Here is a 7958-nt window from a genome sequence, read left to right as displayed (position 1 = left end):
AAGGTTTGCCCCCCCCCCAAAGTCAAATTTTTTTGTTTAGTTGGCCCTTCAAGACAGAGTGTGGACGACAGATAAATTGGCGAAGCGCGGGTGGCCAAATTGCGATCTCTGCCCTCTTTGCAGGATGGTGCAAGAATGCGGACGTCACCTCTTCTACAAGTGCCGCTACACCCGCCGTCTTTGGTCTTTGGTCATTGAGAAATTCCTCATGCATGGGCTTGACACTTCCACTTGGCCCCAGTTCGACTCGGTGGACGAGTGGTGGGCAAGCACCTGCGCCGATGGTACGCCGAACCGCCAAGCCAAGGCCTCCCTCACTATGCTCGTCTCATGGACGATTTGGAACGAGCGTAATGCAAGAGTGTTTAAGCATAAGAGTGCTCCACCGCCAATCTTGCTCTCCTCCATCTCTGCTGAGGCCAACCTTTGGGTCACCGCCGATGCAAAGAAGTTAGGATCTTTTATTTCACGCGAATAATCCGCATGCGGTGTTTGTGGTGTGTCATGTAACAAACTCTTTTCTATCTCTACTCCTAAGGGAGCAGTTGGTAGTCTCGCTTCCAGATTTTTTTAGTCCCTCTCTCACGGTTTATTTTGGTACCTCCTCCCACCTCTGACGAAGCCACCACAAACCGAAAAAACCTTCTCCTGAGGCCTGAACCCGCACCTATTCACATGCAACCCTCAATAGACGTGCGAAGGTTAACCTGCAACAAAAAAAGCCTACGACGGTTAACCAGCGGCAGAAAAACCGTGCGGCCGCAGTAGGAGCGATGAGTCCTGTTATCGAACGAGGTCTCCTTTCGTGGCTGTCCCCTTCTCACACCCTAGCCCACGCACGCACCAAAAAAACCAGCACGCACAAAACACCTCTCCTCTTGATCCCCTGGTGCGATCTTCCTGGCACCGTTGCCGCGGATCCGTCGCGGAACCCCTCGGACGCCTCGATCTTCTTGGATCCGCCGCTGCCGTCACCGCGGAACCCCTCGGACGCCTCCGCCTTCGTGGGTCCATTGCTGTCTTCGCGGATCCACCTCTTCCTCCTCCGTTGCCGCCCCTTTGCCCTACCTGCCGGCATCGAGCTCATCTAGCGCGCCTGCCTGGTCGAGGCCCCCGATTCGTGGGCCGCCGCCGCCGCCGGGGCAGGGCGTGTCAACGGCCGCGGCACAGGCCGCAAGGAATTCGGGATTGGCGTCCCTCGCTGCCGCCGACGTACGTCCAGGACCGACGCCCTCGCACTCCCAAAGGCGTGGCGTCGTCCTGTTCCCCTGCCGCGGTGCCGCCTCTGCCGTGCCCGCGGCCGCCACAACGACGCCCCCGCACGTCTCCCACTACCTCGCGCACAGCCCGAGGGTGGCGTGGGAGGCGCTCTCCACCGCCGCGGCGCCCGAGGGCCACGTCGACGACGTGCTCCTCTCCCTCCCCAGGAACCCCAGCCCCTCCCCCTCATCCGCCGAGACCGTTTCCAAGAACGCGCACAGCTTCTTCCACTAGTCCGCTGCCTCGTCGCCATCGCCCCACTCGCTTCGCTCCTACTGCCTCCTGGTGCACCTCCTCGACCGCGCGGCCCTCGTTAGCCACGCCTCCGTCCTCCTCCAAGCCACCATCACCAGGCACTCCTCCTCGCTGGCTTCGCATTTCCTGGACGCCTTCTTCGTGACCTACGAGGATAGCGGCACCGCCGCAATGGCCCGCGGCCTCCACCTCCTGGTGCACGCCTACGCATAGCTCCGCCTCCCGGAGGAGGCTCTCGAGGCCTGCCGGTACCTGGTGATCCACCGCATGCTCCCTTCACTCTCCGCCTTGAACGCCCTGCTGCACGCGGCGCAGCGCACCGGAACTGGGAGGTGTTCGAGCTAATGACGATGAAGCGGGTGTACGCCAGCCAGGCCACCATTGAGTTTGTCATCGGCGTGCTGAGCCGGAAGGGCACGCTTGTCAGGATGCTGGGCATGGTGGAGGAAGAAGGTCGTCTTCATAGAAGAGCGCGCGCAACATCCCCTACCACCTCCTACTCGTGCCCTATTGGTAAGGAGCACACCCTGCACTTTACAGTTAAGTCTGGCCAGTATGACCGCATCCTCGTTGGTATTAACTCACAATTCTGGCATTTCCTAATGTGTATTTGGTGTTTTCTAAATTTCCAGTTGTCTAAGTATGCAACTGACTAAAGTTAAATTCTATAGAGCTTCCACTCTATCTTATTCTAGGCATGCTTTGCAGGGTAGTGAGTGTAGGCAGCTGGTTGTTTGGTTCACAAAGGATTGTGACTACTAAGGAAAAACATTGGTCTCTTTGTTGTAGTATGTCCAGCTTTAGCTGGTCTTGGAGCAGGTTTAATAGCTCTAAGTCACTCCAGCAACAAAGAGATGTTTGAGGCTGCATCTCCTGGACATGATTATTCTTCACTATTACCTCCCACCGGTAGGAGTGAGGCAGATGGGAGATGGCCTGATAGAGATGATGTTGAACTAGCAATTCTAGAAGATGACCTCGTTGGCATGGTAAGTACCTTGTCTCTGTTTGTTAGTTACTGAATGATCGGTTGCTTGATTAAGATTGATTGTCATGTTCGATTAGTTATGACCTTTGTTGTAGGAGTTCAAGACCACGAAGAACCTGGCCAATTGCTACTTATCCTTGCTCAAGAGCATTGTGCTGCGATAGGCATTGCCTCAAGTGGAGCAAAGCGAAAGGTGCATCAACTACGTGGCTGCACCGCACGTGGAGGCTGGAGAAGAAGTGACCAGTGCTCCCCAAGATCATGTTGCTTGCCTTTTTCGTCCGTCTCTCTTGAACAACAAGCATATTTCCTGCCATGAGTTCTAAAACAAAGGTTGCATCTTATAGCCCGGTGTTGTTGAGCCTGCCCGCCTACTAATTCAATTTGATAAATCAACCTGAGGAATCGGTCATTGGGTGTTAATGAAGTTGTTAATTTCATTCTTTTAGTGTGTGTCAAGAATAAATCTTTTAATTAAGTCACTGTCTATGCGTATAATTTGATATATTTTTAAGACAGCGAACCGCTCCTGTCAAGCGGTTATGTGTAAAATTCGTTCTTCATGATTCTAACTTTCTAAGTGATATTCACAAAAGAATTCTTGACTATGAACATTTAAGGATACTAACTGGTATTCACACAGTGCACTTCAGGTTGCAAGGTCAAAAAATTGCAATCTTTATTTGTTCGTCTTGTACTCTTTAGTAAGTATCATTGTTTGTTATCATCTTGTTTAAATTTTCTTTGTGCTATCATCTTGGTTAATAATTCTTTGTGCTATCAGCTTTGGTTAATCCACCCAGTTTTGCATTTACCCCTTAAAAAGATTCCACTCTCATTTATGACCATGCTTGCACTTTTGAAATCTTATTGTAGCTGAAATCATTTTGATAGAAGAAGTGATCTCGGATCTGCCAACTAATATGATCATTTATTCTTTGCATAGGGGTATAAATTCAGTTGGATGAACGATTTTTCAGAAAATATCGTGTAAATGTTCTGAGGTCTCCTTACGTAATGCTTCATTAATTCTGAAGTAGGATGAGGTCTCCTTATTCAGTTGGATACATGTGTACAATTTTTATATGATTCAATCCTTTGTTTTGGCATGTGGCCCTATTATATATGCTAATCCACCGTTATGTGCCATACATCGAAGTTCTTATGTTAGCGAGGAATTCTGTAATTCAAATGCATGGTCATAAAGGTATCTTATTCCTTCATCATGACATTTCATTATTTTGGTGTGCAAATAAATTAACATAGATATATCATATATCACATGTAATGGATAGCTTATTTTAACCTTGTTGTTTTATATTGAGGTTAATTCTCCAAAAGCTTTTATAAAACTCTTTCTTCGTACAATCAGCTTCTCTAGATAATTATGCAGAACTGCAGTCTGCATATCTTGAACGCCCGGCATTGCGTGCGCCTTCAAGCTCATTGTCTCCAACTGTTTCAGCAAATTTTATGACACGTTGATGGAGTGAGGAAGAGATAGCACACGTGGAAGGAAACGTATTATCACAATGCCACATTGGCCAAGTGAAGTGGTTCATGGTGTCGTAGAAGGAAAGATGGTTCCATGAAAGAAGCAAGAAGAACCAATGTTGAGGGAGCTTCATATGAGCAGGGCCCAACTTCATATGAAGGGATCTTGAATGCTTGTATTGATAAAGAGCATTGCTTTATCTTGAATGCTTTTTCTGAATGTCGTGCTTAAATTCATTCTATGGACAGACTGTAACTAGGAGGTGATTATATTGACATGGTGTCATATTCCGGTGACAAAATTGATAACCTCGTACAATGATCGTGTGAATAGTAGAGGGCTTGAAGAAAAGTAGACAAAGTACTCAATGCTAGGAAATTATTGTTGTTCTTGCTTCTCATTTGATCAGTATACATCATATCCAAAGAATTGATATTTTTTTTACAGCTTGTTGTTTTATTCTTCTTTTTTCAGCAATTAGTTAGCTGAATTTGTCTTATTGCATTTGATTACTACTGCTGGGCTGCTGACAGCTATTGTTCAGAAGCCTGACTGCCGAGACTAGACTAGCTTTCATGATGCACTTCTGTTGTCTTTATCCCAATTTAAGATGTTGCTATGGTGCTACACAATTGTACATAGACTATTGCAATGGGTGTTCCAGTAGCCTGATTGTTCATTATTGAATAGTAATTGCTGTCATTTTGTTTTTTTATACATCTAATTTTTCCAATGGGATATGTTCATTGCAGGGTGATATGGAGGAATGAAAAGAGACATAAGCAGCACTTGGTTAAAACTTCGGGGATGAAATTTGTTTGGCAAATGAGGAAATTTTGGTAAAGGTAAGTTGCTTCTTTCACTCGCTTACCCTGCTGTTTTTGTCTGGATTACTTCTCTAACATTTAAAAAATGGCCACTGTCAAGTTTTAGCTATCCTATTGAGTAAATCTCAATTGGTGTTTCCATATGCATGGCTGGATAAACATTATCATAATAGGTTCATTTCCAGATGTGAGAGAGCCAAGTTTCTTGTAGTATTGTAAAATGAAAGCTTCAAAAGTATTTGTCACATGTGATATTATTTTCATTGCTTGAAAAATACTTACTAAGCGATCCAGTCCATTTGTTCAAAATAGGTGAAACTATATGCTCTAGGTAATAATTTACCGAGCAGAGCATTCAAGTAATCCCTTTTCAGGCATGGATAGGTGTGTTACAACTGAAGGGTTTCTTGTGCTAATACTTGGAGATCTGGATGCACATGAACAATTAGCACATGTTAGCCGCCACAACTTGCGCCACATGTTACCCTCATGCACGACAAACATTGGTGCATTGATCTCAAAGGTATGCTTGTAATTAACAGCTACTTTAATGGTAACAAATTCTAGAGCTAGCTTATCCTTAATTTTTCTTAGATAGGGAAACTCTTCGTGTGCGGTGTGAGAGGGTGTGTGAGAGATTTGGGGGAATCTAGATCAAACGATCCACAATGAACCAAAAAAATGGCCAGAATTAGCCATTCTTAGTCTTCCAGTGTATAAATTGCAGCAATAGTCCATGTATCTAATTGGTGTCAAGTTATGCAAAGTTCTTAAGATTAATCCCTTCGGAAAGCTCAAACAGAAAATGAGACTTTTCATAATAGAATGCTTATTTAAATCTTTGGGGTCTATGCATCTATTTGTACATATTGATAAAATGGAAAAATATGAACAAAAACCTGAGTTTGTATCGCATCAATCCAATAGAGCCTAATTTTTTTAGTGTAGTCCTTTTTGTGATAGCATAGAAGCAACATATACATGTATAAACCTAAAACTTCTATTGTACGAGTAGGGAGTAGATCAATCACGACATCTTTTCTTCATTGGCCTAATGGAGAGGAAGCGCAGCTGTGCTGGCAGCAGCAACAAATGAGTAGGGTGGATGGGACAGGCAGGGAGAACCTAAGAATCAATGGCGTCAATCCTCCGGTGGACGCCGCAGTCGGAGAAGGTGGCGACACTTCGGTTAGCAGTAAGTCGTGTCGCCGTAGTGGTCGCCCTTAGCTTGATGGTGTGCACTCATTGGAACTAGGAATCCTCCTGGGATGGCCTCCTCATTAAGACCGAGGATGCCACAACGCAACTATGCTTGGCGCAGGTCGGCTAGGACCGATGACTAGGGCGCCATCCCCCCTCCAAGTTGGATCCGGATGCCGAGTATGCCATACTGGTGGGCATGCGGGCTCAATGCTGAGGCGACAAACACGAGAGGTTTGTGGGGAGTGGAGGAGGCAGACGACGCTGGGAGAGGGGGAGGGAGGAGTGGGAGTCTCTGTGGCAGGGACAAGATGTGCCGGGGGGATATGGTGGCGGTGACTCTATGGCGGGGAAATAAGATGTGACCCACACCCGATGGATGGTGAACTGTGCGGGGAGAGCAGAAGACGGATGTCTGCGCAAGAAGTTAGTGGGAGGAGGGGCTGTTTTTTCATATATTTTTTGTAAATAAAATAAATAAAGTAGCAGTTGTTTATGTGGTGAGATAAATGTCACATAACCTCTCAAAGTCATTTTTAGAGAATAAACCAACAAATTATGTATAGGTGAGCCTACAATTTATAGCTCCTAGAAATTAGGATGCGACTCACTATCTATAAAACAAGAACATTATGCCATAATGAATATGTAATGTATACATGCATATTTTTATTTTATATTTTATTTTAATATATGTTTATATGGTTCACTTTTGTTGATCGGTGATAAAAGCTGATGAATACTCCCTCCGCTCCTTTATTGTCTGCGTTCTGGGAAAATCAGTTTTTCCCGCAATGCTCTGCGCATTGGCTTTTTCTGGCTTCTGTTTCCAGCTATGCCCCTGCTTTCCAGTCAATCGCATGCATGCACAGAGTAATTGTTTGCATGCACAGAGTAACTGACCAGCGTCTCCTCGGTAGCAATTCAGGGGCAAAATAGTCCAAATTTTTATGAGTGCTCCTCTCCTTGGTATTCGGGCTGGAGCTAAAACGCAAACAATAAAGGACCGGAGGGAGTACGTATGATACTTTGAAAATATCACTATATTTTAAAAATATATACTCAATTGCATGGATTTGTCTAGCTATTTTGTTTTTGTTTTATGCTCCCGTCGAATGGTTAAGGTGAGTATTCTTTTTCGTTGTACATTCATACACCTTCCATGTGAAATATTTATGCTGACTATATATATTGCTTGTGCAGGGATTATGAGTTGAGGAAGAAAATTTTATTATACTTTCTCAAGTATCATGTGAATGAAGTTAAAAACATTTCTGATATTGTACGAGGCGCGTCAAGTATATCTTAGTTTATATTGCCTGTGCAAGGTTTATAAGGGATTATATGTTGGATCATCGCTCTCTCATATACATCATCAACTTATTAACTTACATTGCAAGTGAATTGGATTTCAATTATTTTCTGATATTCTGAAACTTAACATACATTAGGTTTATAAATAATACCAGCCAAAAATATAAAATGCCCGTGGCAACGCACGGGCAGTCTACTAATCTTAATTAATGGATGAGGCAAAGCTTTTGCCTCCGTTTCAAAAAAAAATGTCACAACAAGAGAAAATAAAAAGCTAAAGAGGGGTGAGATTGAAGTTTATTTGGTAACTGACACATGGCACCAGAGGCACAGGTTCAAAGTATTTTTCTGAGGCACAGGTTCAAAGTATTTTTTCTGAGAGGCACAACCAATGAACAGGCTAGCAATGAAGCAGGTCTATATGCTTTCTGCAACATTTCACCAGAGAGTACTTACAAAGTACGGTATATAACACTATTCAGAATCACCTTTGTCTGAAGGTGGAGCATCCAACATTGCTACCATCCACCTCGTGGGTTCCCAGCTTCATCTTTGCTGATTTAGCTGAATTCTTCACCGATTCTTCACGCATGCAGTCTTGGGAACATCGCCCAAAGGA

At 44.7% G+C, this 7958-nt stretch overlaps 1 long non-coding RNA gene across 3 annotated transcripts; it reads left to right on the top strand.

Annotated features, from left to right (window-relative positions):
• Nucleotides 1-866: 866 nt before the first annotated feature.
• LOC123087832 (uncharacterized) lies at nucleotides 867-7428 on the top strand. Of its 3 annotated transcripts, XR_006441531.1 has the most exons (5): nucleotides 867-2504; nucleotides 2599-4260; nucleotides 4751-4843; nucleotides 5138-5348; nucleotides 7229-7428. It is a non-coding gene; the product is annotated as an uncharacterized lncRNA (long non-coding RNA). The 3 variants fall into 3 exon arrangements; XR_006441532.1 differs by lacking the exon at nucleotides 867-2504 and having other exon boundaries at nucleotides 2586-4260; nucleotides 7229-7424; XR_006441530.1 differs by lacking the exons at nucleotides 867-2504; nucleotides 2599-4260 and having other exon boundaries at nucleotides 4295-4843; nucleotides 7229-7422.
• The last annotated feature ends 530 nt before the right edge of the window (nucleotides 7429-7958 follow it).

The sequence above is a fragment of the Triticum aestivum genome, chromosome 4A (genome assembly GCF_018294505.1).
Source record: "Triticum aestivum cultivar Chinese Spring chromosome 4A, IWGSC CS RefSeq v2.1, whole genome shotgun sequence".
Lineage (NCBI taxonomy): Eukaryota > Viridiplantae > Streptophyta > Magnoliopsida > Poales > Poaceae > Triticum > Triticum aestivum.
Note: the sequence above shows the minus strand (reverse complement) of the source record. Positions and strands in the feature narration are given on the sequence as shown.